Genomic DNA, 20,353 nt, shown 5'->3' with positions numbered 1-20,353 from the left:
TCACTTGTTTATGCAGGTAAAGGATTTGGGGTTCTGGTTTTAAAAGATTACTTTATTACAAAAATGAATAATATGGAAATAGGTATTAAGTGATAATATATGTATAATCCAGGGGGATTGCTTGTCAACTTCTAGAGGGAGAGGAAGAGCGGAGGGAGATGACATGGAGACAACCATGGGAAAATTTTTAAAATTAAATTTAAAATTAAAAAATAAATAAAATTAAAATGCAGATATTCCCCCCCAAAAAAAGAAAAAAAGAAATTTCTTTGGGATACAGACCTAGTAGTGGTACTGCTGGGTTAAAAGGTACGCACAGTTTTATAGCTCTTTGGGCATAGTTCCATTCTTCCCACATCTCCTCTAACATTTGTCGTTTTCCTTTTCCGTTCTGTTAGCCAATTTGATAGGTGTGAGGTGGTACCTCAGAGTTTCTCTAGGCCCCACCTCAACTTTTCTGCTTTCCTTCTAATCTTGTCTGCATTGGTTTTGTTTGTGCAAACTCTTTTTAATTTAATGTAATCAAAATTTCCCATAAAATGAAGGCTATCCCATGACCCAATATTCCTTATTGCCCTGAGTGCTTGCATGCTAGCTGGGAACTTTTTCAACGTAAATTTGAGCCTATGAACCTATGAGGTTCCCAGAGGGGGCCTACCGGAAAGAGTGTGTCCATCAATTCCCTTCTGGCTCCACTCTCCAATTCTGTCACTTCCCAGACCGGATCTCCCTTCCCTGGCCACCAGTCCCCTACAAGTGGTCTCCCTTTATGAGAAGGGGACCTCCTTGAGAGCAGGAATTGTTTCCCGTGCCCTCTACTTGTATCTCCAGGGCTTAGTCCAGGGTTTGGTGTATTATAAGTGCTTACTGAATGGTTTTTCCATCATTCCTCCTTGTAGAGGTGACACTTGGTGCTATGAGAGCAAATAAAGGAAACAGGAAAGAGAAAAAGAGAGGAGGAGAAACAAGGAGAGGAGAGGAATGAGAGAAGAGAAGAGAAAGAGAAGAAGTTTTGGCAAGGGGGTCCCTGAGAGTTTAGGGCTGCTGCTGCTTATTGAATAATAAATTGCTTGGGCCCTTCCAAAGTGGGACGAGCTACCTTCTATAATGTCTTCTAATTCTGGGATCGTGTTCTGGAGTCTTACTGGGCTCTGATAGGTAGGATACAGACAGCTGCCCCAACTCCCCAACACTACACGGCACCAAGAATGCTTTCTAGAGAGGCAGGAGACCTGAGCTTGAATTTGGGCTTTGCCCCATGTGACCCTGAGCAAGTTCCTTTCCCCTCTCTGGGCCTTTCCTGAGTCTGTAGAATAAGGGGATTGGACTAGATGGCTCCAGAGCTCCTGGCTAGGATAGTCTGTCACTGGCCCCCCAATACACACACATTCTCTCTCTCTCTCCTGTTGTAGACCAGAATGAGAAGCTAAAGTTTTGCCTCCCCCCCCCAAAGGCAAAAGGAAGCCAAGAACAGCAACCTGGACCACTGAGGCCCAGCCCTGGCAAGGATTGCTTTGCTTCCAGGGACCTGAGCCAGCACCCCCAGGGCTGAATGTGGACTAGCCCCACCAGACAGGATCTAGAGAGCTGCCAGATGCTGGGGAAAGCAAAGCTGTGTGTGTGTGAGACAGGGCACTCCCTGTGAAAAGAGCTCCATTTCAGTAACAGGATGGCCAAAATTTGCCCAGAGAGTACAGGAAGGGGCCCTGAGGATGGGAGTGGCAGCCCCTTCCTCCCTGCCTTTGCTTATATGGGCAGTTTCCCCAAAGCCCAAGCCTCTCCATGGTTTGGATGGCTCGGCCCCTGGGGTGACTAGGTTTTCTCAGCTGGGCTAAACGTGTCCTGGCTCAGCAGGCAATGCGTCACAGGACTTAGAGCTGGAAGGGCCCCTGGAGGCCATCTGGCCCAAACTCCTCATTTTACAAGTGACAAACCTACATCCCAAAGAGGTCAGGTGAGCTGTCCAAGATCACACATGAAGCAAGGACCAGAGCTGGGATTGGAACCTAGGTCAGAGGATCATACATTCAGAGCTGCCAGGGATGATAGAGGCCATAGAATCTGTTGCCATCCTTGTTTTCTCTCCCCTTATAGCCTCTCTTGCATCTAGCCCCTTTCTACCCACCAGGTCGCCCCACTATGGTGCCTCTTGCCTGGATAATTACCACTGCCTCTTAATTGGACCTGGCTGGACTGGAATTGACTTCCACACTGGGGTCGAATACTAACTCCTCCCTTTGGCATTTGAAGCCTTTCACAATCTGGTTCTAGCTGACCCCCTCCCTCCCTCCGTCCTTCCTTCCTTCCCTCCCTCCTTCCTTCCTTCTCTCCTTCCTTCTCTCCTTCCTTCCCTCCCTCCTTCCTTCCCTCCTTCCTTCCCTCCCTCCTTCCTTCTTTCCTTCCCTCCTTCCTTCTTTCCTTCATTCCTTTCTTCCTTCATTTACCTATTTATCTGTCCCTCTCATTTGCTCCCACAAAATAAATTTTTTTAAACCCCAAAAATAAAGCCTTGAGAACAGGGACTATTTTTCTTTTTCATATTTGTATCCCTGGCATTTAGCACAATGCCTAGCACATTTGTTGTTTAGGTATGTCCAATTCTTCACGACCCCCATGGGCCTTTTTGGCAAAGATACTGGAGTGGTCATTTCCTTCTTCTGTTTTTTTTTTTTTGTTGTTGTTGTTGTTTTTAATGCAGGCAGAGTTTTTTTTTTGGTTTTTTTGTTTTTTTTTTTTTTTGGTTTGGTTGGTTGATGTTGTTTGTTTGTTTGTTTGTTTGNTTCCCTCCTTCCCTCCCTCCTTCCTTCCTTCCCTCTTTCCTTCCTTCCATCCTTCCTTCCTTCCATCCTTCCCTCCTTCCTTCCTTCTTTCCTTCCCTCCTTTCTTCCTTCCCCACAAAGGAAATGCTTAAACACAAAAGACTCCTAAATGTATGTTAACAAATGCTTGATACATAGAGCAATAACTCGTCACCATTGTTGTTCTCATCCGCTTGAAAGGTAAAAGGACTTTTGGGAATTCCTAGACACTGTTCCCCTTTCACCTCAAGCCTGTTCTCTGAGCAGCACCCTAGATGCGTCAGTGGCTAGCCAAGCAGGTCCCCGTAGTGCTGTCAGGTTCGGCACAACCTATATTGGCAGCCTTCTCCTCCAAAGAGCAGGGTAGTCGAAGGAAGCACCTCTCACTGGACCTGTGGCTCCGGCTCAGGAGCCCATCCACTCTCTCCTTCGTGCCCAGAAATGGACATCTCTTGGAATTACTGGTTGCTGATCACAGGCTTGCATTTGGGAAAGAAACTAAAGGCCAAAAGAAGGTAGCTGCTGATGCAGACATACCTAGGCAAACCCAGGTTCTCATCTCCATATTGCCTACCTTGGTCCATGGTTGCTGCTGCTGTGGAAGGAAAAGAAAATCTCCTCCGGCTTCCCACCAGGAAGCCAAGGGAGAAGCTGGAAGAATCTCAAAGCTTCAAGATCAAAAGTGAGCTCCAGATTATCTGTCCAGACTTCAAGCACATCACTTCCCATCATGCACCTGATTACTGGCCTTCTTACTTTTCCCCACATATGCCATTCCGTCTTTTATTTCCATCCCTTGGTAATATCTGTGCCCCATGCCTAGAATGCCCTTCCTCTGCCCTGCCAACTCTTCGAGGCCCCAGTTTCTGTTAAGGCTCAGCTCCCTCCCTATCTTGGATTCCAACATCTTGTTAGCCATCTTTTGTTCTGTCGTTTCCCCCCAGAAGGTCTTCCTCCTGGGGTTCATGCTAGGCATTTGTGGAGGGAGAAGCCAGAGGGAGACTCTGCCCTCGAGGCCCTCAGCAGCATCCCAGAACAATGAGCACCCATTCCCTATATCTAATCCAAGGCTACAGAAGAACAGGAGCCGGGGAGGTCAGAGAAGACTTCCCAGAGTGGAGATTGGGGCGAGGGCGGGGGAGAGGTGGGAGTTGGCCATACCAGCAGGTAGGGTTTGAGGGGAGGGCACGAGGCCGGGTCCAGAGTGGGCAGGGTATGGGTAGGAGGTGTGGGGGGATACATGAGGAGAGAGGAGGGAAAGGGAGAATTAATGTTCTCCACTATTTAGGAATGTGATAGCAGCAAAATCAGGGTTAGATACAGCAGGAACTGGAGAGCTGTGACCCAGATGGCGAAAAGAATGCAGGAGGGCAAAGCCGGGCCCACTCAGACAAGCCCTCTGGACACATTTGCTCTTCTCCAGGATGTATGGTGGGGAACATGGCGAGGTACCCCCACTGCCACCCTCCACGGGAGGATCCGAGCCAGCACGACTAAGCAGCCACTCCCTCTCAGTGTGTCTCCTCCCTTTGGGCACTCCACTCTCTACCAGAATGGGACTATGGTCTAATGGTGGTCGTCACTGCTCAATCGTTTCAGTCATATCCGACTCTTGGTGACCCCATTTGGGGTTTGCTTGGCAGAAATCGTGGAGTGGTTTGCCATTGCCTTCTCCAGCTCATTTTGTGGATGAGGAAACTGAGGCAAACAGGGTGAAGTGATTTGCCCGGAGCCACAGAGTGTCTGAGGCCAGATTTGAACTTGGGAAACTGAGACTCCCTGACTCTAGGCCCTGTGCTTTATCCACTGTACCACCTAACCGTCCCAGTGGTTTAGTGGACAGCACGTCGAACTTGGACTTAAGAGAAACCTGGAGTCAAATTGTACGTCGGACTCTTCCTAGCTGGGGCCCAAATCATTTCCCCTCTCTATGCCTTAGTTTTGTCATCTGGAAAAATGGGCTTTTCTCACAGAGTCATGTAAGGTTCAAAGGCAGCTGGGAACGTAAAATGCTTTGTGCCACTCTGAACTCTAGAAATGTCAGCTTTGGTTGTCAGCAGAGCTCCTCCACAGTCCTCTCCTAGACGTGGGCAACTTTGCCACCCGTTCTGTTGATTTCATCCACTTTGGGAGCCTCTGGCTTAGGCCCTCGTGCCTCTGGCCTGATTGGACCCAACCGTTCCCATCACAGAGGGACACCTCTGAGGAGCCAAGTATTATCCACCTGAGCTTATGACCGCAGCGGGGGCACCGGAGCTCCAGGCTAAGTAGGAGACATTCCAGGAGTGACTCTGCGTGGAAAGGTTGGCCTTATGAAGCTTTACCAGCACCCTCGTCACAGAAGCATTCACAGAGGGCATGTGAGCAGGCCCCAGGTTCAAGCAGATAAGAAGTGTTACCAGAGGGAGCATGACAGAATCGCCAGGGCAGAGGGGGAGGCTGGGGGCAACTTGTAAAGGATGGGCCTCCGGGAAGTCAGGAGGCCGAGGAGCATCTTTTCCAGCGGCCCACTCCTCTGTGTCTACTGGAGTCCTTTGCTGAGATGCTGAGTGGGAAAGAGCGAGAGCCATTCAGTATGTGGTGAAGCAAAAGAGCTTTGGAGCCCTCCACAAGAGCGAGAGAGTGTCAAGAACAAGATGGAGCCAAAGGGAGAGGGCAGAGACAGGTGATCGCCGCCTCCCGCAAACTAAGCCACCCTTCTGAGCCTAGAGAGAGAGAGAGAGAGAGAGAGAGAGAGAGAGAGAGAGAGAGAGAGAGATTGAGAGAGAGAGAGAGAGAGAGAGAGCGCAGGGCCTGGGCTGGGGACACGTATGAGAGGCAAAGGCAGGGAGGGAGAGACAGAGAGAAACAAAGAGACACAGAGACAGACAGAGGCAGAGAGGGGGTAGGCCTCCTCGGTTGTCTAAGCCAAAAGAAAGCCCCTCCTTTCCTGCTAACAAACAAGAGAGAACAAAAAATAGCACAAGAGAAGTGCCAGTGTTGATTCTTTGTGTTCTCCCCTCCCTTCTAATCAATGGAGAAATGACTGGTCTTGTTATCTCCTGCTTTCCAGTGATCCCAGTGATATGGTAGCTCCATTTTCTGCGGGGTGGCCATGTTCTTTGTTTTATCTTCTCTTCACACTCTGGCGTGGCCTTGCAATCCCTTGTTTCTCTCTGACATAGATAGACAAAATAGCCAGCTGCACAGAAGATCATTACAGGGCGGTCACATGTCTTCTTCAGGGACCATGTGGACACAGTGCCACCCTCTGGAGAGACATCCTGTTACCCTGCCCTAGTAGGGTCTGGGACTTACTTCCAGCCTGACTTTGCACAGTTTGGCAGGACCTGGCCTCTTGGAATCCTCTTTTTAGTGCTGGCTAGTTTGCCCCTAGAATCCTCAGTCCTCCCCCCCCCCCCCCCGCCACTGATATACCTTCAGGTTCTCCAAAGAGAGTGGGACGGTTAGACCTGCAGTCAAGCAGGCACAGGCAGGGTCTCCAGAAAAGTCCTGCTGCTGCCTTTGTGAGGCTATTTGTCCTGACCTTTCCATTAAGGACTCCTGGATGTACATTGGGAACCTATTCAAGAAGGGTGTCCTTATGGCCTCCGTATGCCCACAGCTAGGCCTGGATGTCCTAGTATGCCCTGGAGGAAGATGATCAATGGACCTTTCCTTAAGGGGAAGGGGAAGAGCCAGCGAGGTGCTCCCTCAGGTAGCCTGGGCCCCTAGTGCTGTACCAGGAAAGGGAAAGGAGATGGGTTTTAGTTTACTAATCCCAGACTACTTGAGGCATTCCTGGGAGGGGAAGGCTTGGATAAACCCAACCAATCAATAACCACATAGGGTGGCCTATTGATTCTTCCCAGGAGTGAGCCATCTTTCCCATTGCCGAACCCTAAAGCGGGTTCACATCTGAGCTCTGTGGAATGCCAAAGGATAGTGAACACGTCACGTAAGCAGCCTTGCTCTAGGCTTTCTCCTTGGTCGAATAAAAGGCGAGGGCATCCGGGGAGCAAATGAACAGAAAAAAAAGCGTAGGCACCAACATTCTCAGGATCGTCAGTAGAAGTAGCAATGATGGATGTTTCTATAGCCTGGGAGCTTGCCTACATTATTTCTTCTCAATGACTCTGGGACAGAGGTGATGCAAACATTATTGCCTCCATTTTACAGATGAGGAAGATTGAGGCTTGAGCTTTCCCCCTGAGATAGAGCCTGAACCCTCACTTTTTGAGGGCTTTGGATCATCTGGGCTGAAGCATAATGACATGGACACTCATTGACTTTTTAACGAGTTTGCAGAATCTCAGAGGTGGAGGGGGCTCAGCAGCCATCTAGCGTAGCCTGCAAGCACCCAAGAATCCCCAGCACTGGGCCTCCTGCCCACCTCTAGCCCACTCCCTCCCAGAGTAGCTCATTCCACGGTTGGATGACTCATTGGTAGGAGGTTTTTGCCTTGAGTCTATGAGTTCTCCTCCTCCTCTCGTGCCTCCTTCTGCCCTCTGGGGGCCAGCAGAGAAAGGTTCGGCTCTCTTTCATGAGACGGCCCTTGCCTCCCTCCAGTGTCTTCTCTTCTTCCCACGGGACTATTCTTTGTTCTTTCTGCCACACCTCAGGGGGTCTCTGGAACACCTTCCTGTCCAGGCACCTAGAGAGAGCAGAATCCATTCCCCATTTTGGGGTGGCCCGCGCCCAAAGCACCCAGGTGGTCATCCACACACGTGGAATGTGTCCAGGAAAGCAAAAGCCTCCTCCTAAAGTCTGCGATCAGTGTTCATCCCAGCAGTCTCCTCTTCCCCTGTAAGATGGAGGCCCCATTTCTTGGCACCCCTTCTTTTAGACAGCGATGGGAGGGCACTAAGACCCCAACTGAGACTTCTTGCTTGGAGGACGATGGCCACTGTGCCAAGAACCCAGAGAGCTGGGCTCCAGACCTGCTCTGCCTCTAACTTCCCAGTACACTTGGACAAGTTCCCCCCTGGTCTAGGTCTCAGTTTCCCCTCCCATAGGAGACAAGTTTGGGGCAGATGATCGGGAAAGGTCAAAGCAGATGGTCCCGACGAGCCTCTTGGCCCGCTACAAATAGGTGGGGCTTAAGCTCAAGGATGTCGAGTCCTACCTGGCCCTAATAGCCTGGGAATCTAAATGGCTTCCATTCTCGGACTCAGCTTGTCAACTGACCTGCAGGACGCGTGGAACCCAAACGTAATGGGCTCTCGTGGCCCATCTGGTGCTGCCATCCCATGAGTCTGCACACGGGAGGCGGCAAAAATGGCAGGGCCGGCAGTCTTGGGCTTGGGATCAGCCGCACCTGGCTTGGACTCCTGCGGCTGCCACTTCCTCCCGGGGGGGATTTTCCACTAAGTTGCTTCCCTTCTCCGGGCCTCAGTTTCTTTCTCTATAAGATGAGGGGAGGAAAACTAGAGGCCTTCCAGATTCACATCTCTGATCCTGGGAGCAGCACCAGAGCTTGGCCCAAGAAAAGCTTTTGTTTGATGCGGCGGGAGCTGGGCCACTGGCGCCCTCTGGTGGTCTCCTGGCCCAGAGCATGCTCCAAAGAATCCCCTCCTTGCCTTTGTCAGTGACCTTGCATTATGCAGGGTCCTACTCCCACCCTCCACTGGAGTGGGCGCTCATCGGCCCTTCCTCTCGGCTTCGGCTGCAAAATTTGGGGCGCTTAGGAGCGAGCTTAGCCTCCCTTTGCTTCTGGGAGGCTAGAGGTAGCCAGGCCTCAACCGGGGCTGCCTTGGAAGACGTAAAGTGAATAATTCATGGCAAGCCCCTTCGAAATGGCTTCGCTTCCACTTCCCTCCATCCCTTCCTGCCAGGGGAAAGGAGGAAAGCAGGAAAACTCGGAGAGAAAATAGCGTGTGCGCATGTGAGGCCACGATGACCAGCCATCTCTCGAGCGGGACTTGGGGGCCGTCATCCTGCCTGTCCTTGAGCAGGAGCGCCCAATACAGCCACCATCTTATGCTATGCCACAGCTCAGGCCGGCAGAACTCTTCCCAGGCAGCCCCCTCCTCTTTAGGGAAGCTCTCGGACTGAGAAAGTTTGTCCTGACCTCCAACCTCAAGCTACCCTGCCGTTCTTGGCCCATTTGCCTTCTGAGGCCCAGAAGAACAAGGATAACGTCTGCTGCACGGGATGGGCTTTCTAATGCTTCGAGACAAACAGTATCCTACTCCTCTGCCCCTCCTCTCCCTCCTGGGCCTTTCCTCTTTAAGGTGCATGTCCTCAGTTCCTTCAGTAATCCTCGGTTAGCATGATTTCCAGCCTTTTCATCATCGGAGGCACCTAGAGGGACGGCTTGGGAGCCAGAAGGCCTGGGTTTGACTCCTCCCTCTGCTCCTTGTTACCCGGATGACTGTGGGAAGGTCATTTAACTCCCGGGTCTCAGTTCCTCACTGCTAAAGAGAAGTGCTTTGAGCATCCCTTCCCTCTGTAGGTCTAGGCTCCTGGGATTTCTTTGAGTAATAAACAGGCCCCTCCGATCTTCTGGCTGTGCTTTAGTGTGGCAGTGTGGCTCCTAGAACATAACCCAGTACTCCAAATGTGGTCTGAGCAGAGGAGAGGGCCTTTACTTAGCCTGGACGCTGCATCTCTTCACATAGCCTGCGAGAGAATTTACAAATATTCTTGCCCAGTCCATCACATGGTGGATTCGTGGTCCACTAAAACATCCAAATCCATTTGCCTTTTATCCAGCACTCCAGCTGTCCCGCCCTCCCTCCCTCCCAGCTTTGGGATCTCTGCACATTTGGCCAACCTACCGTCTCTGCCTTTATCCCAATCATTAATTAAAAAAGAAGACAGAGCCCTGGGGCACTTCACTTTAGGCCTCCCTCGAGGTTGTCTTTGAACCTTTTTAACTGTTCTTATTCTCCTAGGGCAGCCTGGGAGTATTTCCTTTTTGGTCTGTTCCATCATATGGTTGGTTGGTATCGAATTTTCATTCTACCAAGTTATACCACGCACACAAACTCACCCTGCTAGATCCCTAGTGTGGGCCTCATGACTATTTATGATTTCTTATTTGTAGTTATTGTGTCTATTAGGTAAATTATTCTTCTTACCTTAGGATAGATTCCTTTGATCAAAGAGTATACTTGGAGATCTGTACTTCATGTTCCACTGCTTTCCAGAAAGTCCAAAGAGCTGCCCCTCCCTCCCTCCCTCCCATCCCCAGCTTGTCTCATTGGTCACACCTTCTCCCTATCCACAAGGGCTATTAGTCTCCTTTTCAGTAGCATGAGAGAGTTGCCTCAGATAGCCTTATGAAGTCCCTCCTAGCTCTGCAGTGATGAGCCTACGTAATTCACTCATGTTTTTCATTTTCCTTAAGATTCTAGATCTTTTATTCTTCCAGTAAAATGTATTATCTGGTTCTAAAAATGATCTCCATAATTTCACTAGTAGAACACTAAGTCTAGAAATGGTTAGGTTGTATAATTTTGGGTTCGACCCAGTGCAACGGGGAATATCTCTCCAGTTGTCTTCCAAAGCGTTTAGCATAATGCCTGGCACGCAGTAAGCACTCCATAAATGTTTACTTATTAAAAGTTATATTTAACAGAGTTGCATTTATTTTGAATGGAATTTCTGCCTGGTTTTTGCTAGTACTGTATAGAAATGCTTTAGTTTAGGGGCAGATTTATTTTTGTATCCTGCAACTTTGCTGTAATTATTCATTGTCTCAGTTCTTTTGCTGTTTCTCTGGGGTTTTCTAAGTATGCTATTGCCATAAGCTCTAGATCTAGATCTAGAGTTCAGAGGAGCTTCAGAGCTCATCTAGTCCAAACCCTTCATATTACAACTAAAGACATTAAGTCTCAGGGAGGCTGATGACTTGCCCAAGGTGACAGATTTAAGGAGTCTGGAGCCAGGATGTGAACGTAAGTTTTCTGACTCCAGAGCCAATGTTTTCTTTTTGCAATATAACTTTTATTTTCTTTTAAAAAATGAACAAAAGGGGGCAGCTGGGTAGCTCAGTGGATTGAGAGCCAAACCTAGAGATGGGAGGTCCTAGGTTCAAATCCAGCCTCAGACACTTCCTGGCTGTGTGACCCTGGGCAAGTCACTTAACCCCCATTGCCTAGCCCTTACCACTCTTCTGCCTTGGAACCAATACACAGTATTGACTCCAAGATGGAAGGTGAGGGTTTAAAAAAAATGAACAAAAAAAAAAGAAAAATAATTCTCTCTCCCTTCTGTTTCATTAACCTCATTTAAAAAAAGAATGAAACCTTCAAAACAAACACGCAGTCAAGCAAAATCAATTCCCACATTGACCATGTCCAAAAACATATGCTTTGTTCTGAATCCTGCAATTATCCCCATTTTGTCAGGAAGTGGCTACTCACATGCTTCATCCCTGGACCTCTAAAATTGTGAATGATCACTGCATGGATCAGAGTTCTTAAATCTTTGGAAGTTATCGGTTGTTACAGTGTCATCGTCACGGTATGTGAATTGTTCTCCTGGCACCGCTCACTTCACTTTATATCAGTTCATACAAATCTTCCCAGATTTCCCTGCAATGGCTCCTTTTGTCATGTCTTTATAGCACAATAGTGACTTGGAGCATTTTTTCATATAATTATTGATAGTCTGGATGGCTTCCTTTGAGAACTATCTGTTCATAACTGACTGAGGAATGACTCTTAACCTTATGAATTGGAATCAATTGCTCGTATCACAGAAATGAGATCTTTATCAAAGAAAATTGCTATAAAGATTTGTTTCCCTGGTTAGCTGCTTCTCTTCTAATTTTGACTGTCTTGGTTTTGTTTGCGCAAACTTTTCGACCTCATGGGGTCACGTTGTCTGTTTTATCTTCTGAGTTCTTGTTTATTCCCAGACGTGAACTCTTCCTCGGTCTAAGGTTGTAAAAAAGATTGTCTTTCTTCCCTCATGAATTTGCTTATGGTGTGACTTTTCCTATTTATTTAGGTCAGGAATCTAGTTGGGACGAATTTTGATATGCGATATGACTGTCTAAACCTGATTTCTGCCGGGCTGCTTTCCAGACTCCCCAGTAGCTTTTCCCAGGAGCGGGAGGGAGTCTTTTGATTTATCCAACACTAGGTTACTCGCTTAGTTTGTTCTCGTAAATCATGTACTTAAACTATTCCGCTGATCAACTTCTCTAGGTTTTAAGTGGTGTCAAATCATTCCGATGAGTATTATTTTGTATTGTCGTTTGAGGTTGGTTACTGCTATCCCTTTCCTTCGCCTTTTTTCCCCTTTATTAATTCTCTCGAGATCCTTGGCCTTTTGCTCCTCCTGATGAATCTCGTTATCTTTTTCCAGCTATATAAAACAGACCTCTGGTATTTTTATTGGGCTCATTGAATAAGCAAATTAATTAAGGTGGTATTGTCATTTTTATAACACTGGCTTGGCCTACCCACAAGCAATTAGTGTTCCTCCACCTGTCTTTATTTGTGTAAAGAATGTTTTATACTTGTATCCACGTAGTTCCCACAGTGTGCCTTGGCATGTAGGCTCCCGAGGACTGTATACATTCCAGAGTATGAGAAGAGAAAATTCTCCTTCTATCTCTTGCCACCTAGTTTTATTGGCCATATATGGTGATGCTGATGATTTACGTGGATTTTTTATTCAATTGTTTTGATTAATTTTTCATTAAGTCAAGTCAAATTAAATCAAAAAACCATTTACTTAGAAGAAAAAACCATTTACATAGAAGAGCTTACTATGTTCCACGACTCTCAGATACTCTAGAGAAATCATTGCGCCATCTGCAAAACGTGACGATGCTGCCTTTTCTTTGCCAGTGCTCTGCCTCAATTTCTTTTTCTTGTTTTCTTGCTATAGTTACCATCTCTAGTGCTAATTCTTGCTCACCCTGTTCTAGTTTGGAAGTGCCTCTGCTTTATCCTCATTACTCATTATTACTCATTGGACAGATAATAATTACCATATTAAGGAAAGGCCCTTTTAGTCCTAGGTTTTCTAGCGCTGCCTTTCGTAAACAGAACCGGCCCCTGAACTTAAGCAAAAGCTGGTTTTTTTCCTGCATCTGTTGCTATAATCCCATGATCTTTGTTTTGCTGTTTAGTAATAGGGGATGTTTTGACGAGCCGCTTTTTCGATAATTCAACCGAACCTGCATTGCTTGTGTAAGTCCCACCTGGTCGCAGATAGCATCTGATCTTTTGGATTTGTTGCTGTAGCCTCTCTGCTAATATTTCATTCACCGTTCGGGGGTCAGCGTCGATTAGATATTAGTCTTTATTTTTCTTTCTTTGCTTCGTCTCTCCTTGGGGTTGGTAACACGACCACCTTGTATTGTAGGAAGCGTTCGGAAGGGTCCCTTTTCATCTTTTTGCCAATAGTTGAGACACTATTGGAATTCGTTGTTCTCTGGATGTTTGATAGAATTCGCTTGTAAATCCCTCCAGTCCCTGACTTTTTGCCATTTTGGGAGTTCATTTCTTGCTCCTTCAATTTCTTTTCCTGAGTTTGGATTATTTAAATTCTCTCTTTCTTGTTCTATCAATCATGGTATTTATGTTTTGCGAAGTCTTTATTTTTCCTCTTCTCAGTTTTGTTAGCATACAATTGGACATGTTATGATCGTTTCTTTTAGTTTCCTTTCATCCGAAGTCGATTATTTTTCTTTTTTAATATGATGATTTATTTGACTTTCCTCTTTCTTCTGAAAAAAACAGAATGTTCGTTATTTTCTCAAAAATTCACTCCGAGTGGGCAGCTGGGTGGCTCAGTGGATAGAGAGCCAGGCCTAGAGACGGGAGGTCCTGGGTTCCAATCTGGCCTCGGACACTTCCCAGCTGGGTGACCCTGGGCAAGTCACTTGACCCCCATTGCCTACCCTTACCACTCTTCTGCCTTGGATCCAATACACAGTATTGACTCCAAGACGGACAATGAGGGTTTTAAAAAATTCACTCCAAATTATCAGTTCATTGTAGGGTTTTTTCTGCTTTCATTTTCAAAAAAAATCTTTAGCATTTCTCTTTTGGAGGTTAATTGGACTTTTAAAATGTGTTTGTTTGCTACTTTCTGGCTGTGCACCCAGTTTTTGGATCCATTCTTGTTGTTGTTGTTGTTGATGATGATGATGAAAGTGTTTCGAGTCAGGAATTTTCCAAGCAATCGTGTTAAAAGAACACTCGGTCTCACTACCAGTGAAACGTGGTGACCTCAAAGACAGAATTCATAGGTGTAGCCTATGGATTGTTGGTCTCCCAAAGACTTCAACGAGTCGAAAACCTGAGCACCTTAAGGTGAGAAATAATGCCAGAAAACCGCCCAGAACTTCTAAACACAGAAAACGACGTGCCCGTTGAAAGAGTTCACATATCAGCTCCAGGAAACAAGCAAACCCAAAGCAAAGCAAGCCTGTGCTGCCAATTCTTCTACACGTGTGTTTCCTCCATCCCATTCCATTCTGTCTTCTCCAGCAGATGGTTTCCTTTATCATTCCCCACTCTCGCTAATCTTCAGGCCCTCTGTCTGCTGGCTACAAAGACTCTTGTGTTGCCCCTAATCTTCTTATTTTTTAATTTAAACCCTCACCTTCCATCTTCGTATCAGCACTATGTATCGGCTCCAAGACAGAAGAGCGGTAAGGGCTAGGCAATCCAGGTCAAATGACTTGCCCAGGGTCACACAGCTGGGACATATCTAAGGCCAGATTTGAACCTAGGACCTCCCATCTCTAGACCTGGCTCTCAAACCACTGAGCTACCCATTCTTTATTTTAGAACCCTTTCCTTCTGTCTTAGAATCAGTACTGTGTATTGGTTCTAAGGCAGAAGAGTGGTGAGGGCTAGGCAATGGGGGTGAGGTGACTTACCCAGGGTCACACAGCCTGGAAAAGTCTGAGGCCAGATTGGAACCTGACTCTCAATCCACTGAGCCACCCGGCTGCCCCATTCCTGCCCCTCTTAAAAAATACCACCCTTACTTGAACTGAGCCAAGAGGGCAGAATAGGAGGAAAACATATAGGCCGCATTCCCTTATGATCACTACAATAAAAATCCAAGAATGCCAAATTGGGTATCTGGAGAAACTCTAACGGGGCATCTTTCCAAGCCACTCTCACAAATTCAGCCTGCAGATGAACCGTGGAACAGGGTGGACCAGGATCATGGACTCGGTCTCCAGAGCCCATAGCTGGGGCAGCAGCATAGAGGCTCCTGGAGCTGAGCACAGGCTCCTATGCGCAAAGCTCTGAGGCTGGCCGGTGACCGCACAGGAACACTCTGAGCTGATCGTAGCCCAGCCTTGTGCCCAAGCCCGTACAGGGTATCCCGGAGAGCCCACGTGGCCGAGCAGGACTCAGCCCTTTGTCCAGGATAGAAGCTCGGGACGAAGCTGTCTCCCGGAAGGAGGGGCCGGGATCACAGCCTCAGTCCCTGGAGCTCCCGAGTGGCCAAGAAGTACTGGGCGCCCAGACCAGATCCCTGGAAGAACAATAAAAATGGTCAAAAGCTCAAGCCAAACCCAGAAGAAGAGAAAAAGAGGAGCAAAGTCTAGAAAGCCCCCAAACGACACAAAAGCTCGAACCCTCCACTTCCCGTGAGGTCAGTTAGAATCCCTAGAAGACAGGCAAGAAGAGGCTTTTCCCAAGTGTGCCAATGATGTAAGTGAAATGAGATCACCAGAGGAGAGAATCGAGAAAGAAACGAGAGCTCTGAGGGAGAGACTTGGAAGAAGAATGAGTAGCTTAGCACGAGAGGCACAAAAGCTTACCCAAGTCATGCCTGGAAAATGACAAGGACTAGGGGCAGCTGGGTGGCTCAGTGGACAGAGAGCCAGGCCTCGAGTCAGGAGGACCCAAGTTCAAATTCAACCTCAGACGCTTCCCTGCTGCGTGACTCTGGGCAAGTCACTTGACCTCAAATGCCTGATGTGCTTCTGCCTCTAAGACAGAAGGTGGGGGCTGGTTGGTTGTTTTTTCAAGAAAATTATAAGGAGTAGAGAAAAGTTCAAGACTACACAGACAGGATTAATAGGGAGGAATAAGCATGACGTGTTTGCATTCTAGTGCAGAAGAGGGCCATGACGGAGGGCCCAGGAGTGATTTTTGTGGTGTTTTGATGCTATTAAGAGAAGAAAGAGGGCAAGAATACACTGGGGAAGAAAAAGAGACAAATGGGCATTTGTATTTCTTTCTGTTTTCCAGTTGCAGCAGGGAAAAATGCTTTATGATGGAAAAAATGAATTAAGAAACCCCCTCCCATGCTCCATGTGTCTCTTCCTTCACCCTTTGCTGGCGAGGCTCCTTGAGGAAGCCGCCTCCTCCCAGTCTTCCAAAGCCTCCACAGTGTGACTTGGGACCTCACCCCTCAATTGAAGCCACGCTCTCCAGAGTTACTGGCCATCTCTTAGTGGCCTTTTCTCAGCCATGGACCCTGGCCTTGGATCATCCTCTTCTTCAGTTTTGGGGACCCTGTTCTCTCTCAGTTCTTTTCGCACCCGTCTCACCGTTCCCTCTCAGAGTCCTTTCCCGAACCTTCTTCCAGGTCCTGCCCAATAACAAGAGGCGTCCTTGAAGACTCTCTCCTGCCTCCTCTTCTCTTATTTTTCTATACTGTCTCACTCAGTGGTTTCATAAGCTCCCAAGCAGTCAGCGTTAACCACACAGACAATTCCAGCCCTAACCTCTATCTACTTCCAGTCTCCCACCTCCAACGCTCTATGGCTATCTAAACCAGACGTCCTGTAGGTTTCTTTTTTTAATCCTTCACTTCCCTTCTTAGAATCAAAACTGTGTATTGGCTCCAAGGCAGAAGAGTGGTCAGGGTGGGCCATGGGGGTCAAGTGACTTGCCCAGGGTCACCCAGCCGGGAAGTGGCTGAGGCCAGATTTGCATCCAGGACCTCCCGTCTCCAGGCCTGACTCTCTATCCTCTGAGGCACCCAGCTGCCCCTCTGTAGACATCTTAAACTCAGTATGTCCAAATCAGAACTCCCTCTTTCTCCCCCAAACCCTCCTCAACTCCAGCCTTCCCTTTCATGTCAAAGGCAACATCGCCCCCCTTAGCTTCTCACTGTCTCATACCTCCACCCCACCTATAACCAATCTGTTGCCAAGTGCTCTGAATTCAGTCTTCTGTCCTGTGACCCTGCCACCACCCTGGTCCATGCCCCATAGCCTCACTCCTCAACTGTCGCAATAGTCAGGCCTGAAGCCTCTCCCCACAGTGATCACCCTAAAGTGGTTGCTCCCTCACCTGCCCCCTCCTGAAGGAGTCCCAGGGACTCCCCATTCCCTCTAGGACCAAGCAGAAAATCCCGTTTGGATGCTGCCTTTCCTAAGTTTTCAAGCTTCTTCTACCCAGCTCCCCTCCTATGCTGTACCACCCAGGCAAGTTGGCCTCCTTGCTAGTCCTCAGGCCAGACCCTCCATTTCTTGGTGGTGGTGCCTCCCATCCTGCTGCCTCTGGACTTCCTTGCCTTCTTTCAAGGCTCAGTTCAGCCGCCACCTGCTCCGGGAAGCCTTTCCAGGTGTCCCTCTCGGCTGGAAGTGTCTTTGATGCACTTCTTGTAGACACGTCTCCCCCATGAGCTCCCAAAGGGAAAGACCCATTTTTTCCGTCTTCCTTTGGCTCCCCAGTGGGTAGCGCAATGCTTATGGCGTGATGCCTTTCCTTTAGAGGTTAAACCAAAGAGTTGTTGGTGCTGTTTTTCCTGCTTGAGACAAGAAAGTGGCAGGAGCTGGCTGAGTTGGGGAAGAGGGGTCATGTGGCCAGTCCTGTCCTTAAGGAAAATCATTCTGGCAGCATCTGGGGGGGGGCTGTACGGAGGTGGGGAGAGGCCTGAGGCAAAGAGACCAATGAGGAGGAGGCTGGGGCAGTAATGGTCAAGAGAACAGAGGTGCTGGAGGAGAGGAGGGCCATTTTTGAGGGATGTTGTGGGGGAAAAAAGGCAAGATTTAGCGATGGACTGGCCACTGGGGTGAGGGAGGGGGACGAGTCCAGGATGGTGCCGGAGTGCCTGGCGGGAGACTGGTGCTGCCTTTAGCAGAACCAACGATGGAGTGAGAAAGAGGGGAAGAGTTTGGAGAGCAAGACCCAAGGAGTTCTGTTTTGCTTGTGTTGGATTGAAAACGTCTCTGGGAAAGTCAGAACTGGTGATGGAGGCAAATGAACACTCAGATCCTTGTCAGTTTGAGACCCAAACTCCTAGGGGTGCTTGTCGTAAACTCCCCCGGGGGCAGGGCTGCCTTGGATTTGTCTTTATTCAACCTTCGCCTTTGGCTTTTCTGGCCAGGACCTGCGATTTCCTGAGTACGCTGCTTTCTTGGTAATTGAGAGCATCTCAGATGTCTGGGGCATGCTGGGAGGAAAGTGAGCAGCCAAGCAGCTGCACAGCTGGCATTATGGGTCAGAACTGGGACTCCAACTCAGGTCCTTCTGCCTCGGAGGTCAGTGCGATAACCACCAGCCCACACTGCTTCTCACCTAAGAGCACCAGCTTCAGCTGCAGAATGCGAGGCTCCATAGCCCCATTCTAACGTTCTCTACCTGTGCCACAGTCCACCCGTTGGGCTCTGGGCTACAGAGTGTCTCTTAAGACAGGCAAAAGGGGGCAGCTGGGTAGCTCAGTGGAGTGAGAGTCAGGCCTAGAGACAGGAGGTCCTGGGTTCAAATCCGGCCTCAGACACTTCCCAGCTGTGTGACCCTGGGCAAGTCACTTGACCCCCATTGCCTACTCTTACCACTCTTCCACCAAGGAACTAATACACAGAAGTTAAGGGTTTAAAAAAAAAGACAGGCAAAAGATGGTGCCCGATTACAAGGAGCTCCCAGCTTGGTGTGGGGGTGGGGGTGGGGGGGGGTGGATAACATGCGAATCACTATTTACAAACAAGATGGATACAAGACAAATGAGAGGTAATGAGTGGAGGGAAGGGAGACTGGGAAGGGCTTCCCGTAGGAGATGGCATTTTACTGAGACTTGAAGGAAGCCAGGGAGGAAAGCCAGGAGGTGGAGGTGAAGAGAAAAAGCATTCCAGGCATGGTTATGCCCAGCGTCTGGAGATGACCTTGGGCAAGTCACTTAATTCTCCCGTTCTCAGTTTCCTCATTTGGAAAATGATATACTTGGGCCAGATGACCCCATAGGGCCCCATCCAGTTTGGGATCTCCGACTGGGAATCGAATGATGACTTAGCAGCCATTTGTCCTTGGGACAAACTCCCTGCCTTTTCGGGGTTTAGGGCCATTTCCCATCTCACCTTCTTTAGCCTGGGGGCGATAAGACCTAGAGCCTCCTCCCAGGGCAACTGTGTGGAAAGTACTTTGTCAGCTGTCATGTGGGGCAATGGTGGCAGTTACAGCTTCGTGGCTGGAAGCTCGAGGAGGCAAGGACTTGTCCAAGGTGATGGACATGGTGAAGGACAGAAATGCCACCTGAGCCTGCGCTCTAGGAACTCCAGATCCCCTCCAGGGTGCTCAGGGGGCTGGCAGAGGGTGGGAAGAAAGGAGGGAGGAAGCCTGAGGCCAAAGGCCACCGACAACTTATTCCCTTCCACTATCCTTTAAGGGCCGGCCATTCAAGAGCAGCTTATAGGAAAGGGGACAGGAAAGCCAGGGGCATATGGGGCCTAAGAATCTGACGTCTTACCACACAGACTCAAGAACAACCCCCTCATTTGACAGAAAGGGGAACTGAGGCCCAGAGGTTGTGTCAGCTCCCAAATCAGGAATTGAATTCAGTTCCTCTGACCGCAAAGCCATGGTACCACACCAACTCAGTCAATGTATGTGACAGTTATAGGCAATGAGGTTCATAGACTGCTGAAACTTGAGTCCTAAAGACCTGAGATCAAATCTAATCTTAGATACTTACTAGACATATGACTCTAGGCAGGTTGCTTCATCTCGATCTGCCCGTTTCTTCATCTGTAAAATGGGGATAATTATAACACCTGCCTCCCAAGGGTTTTCTGAGAATCAAATGAGCTAATATTCGTGAAGTTTCTATGACGTGTTACATGAATGCTAACTATTCACCAAAAAGCACGGACGGGCCAGAAATCCTTTGGCTAATGTGATGAGCAGGTCTCCAGAAAAGAAATCTGGCACAACCCAGCGAGTCTCTAGGTGGACTGGGTGCAGACTCCCTAGAATTCAGCCAGCTAGAATTTGTTCAGCACATACTATGTGCCAGGTACTGTGCCAAGCGCTTTACAAATCTCAGCTCGTTTGATCAACTTCTGGGGACCAGGTGGCATATTATCAGCCCTGTCCTAAAGTGGAGGAAACTCAAGCAGAGGGGAACCTGGCCCCGGGTCCAACCCCTGGGGAGTGTCTGACACCGGATTTGATGACTGCGTCAATCCAGCTGAAGCCTTTTGTCATCTTCTGGAGCACATCTCGTGTACTCCAACCCATGACTCTGAGAAGACAGACGCCGGACAGGTGATGCCAAAAAGGGAAAGAGCCCCTGCTCTAACTGTAGGGACAAACAGGGGCAGCCCCCTCCTCCTCCTCCTCCTCCTCCTCCTCCTCTTCCTCCTCCTCCTCCTCCTCCTCCTCCTCTTCCTCCTCCTCCTCCTCCTCCTCCTCCTC

Source organism: Gracilinanus agilis, chromosome X, assembly GCF_016433145.1.
Source record: "Gracilinanus agilis isolate LMUSP501 chromosome X, AgileGrace, whole genome shotgun sequence".
Taxonomy (NCBI): Eukaryota; Metazoa; Chordata; class Mammalia; order Didelphimorphia; family Didelphidae; genus Gracilinanus; species Gracilinanus agilis.
Note: the sequence above shows the minus strand (reverse complement) of the source record.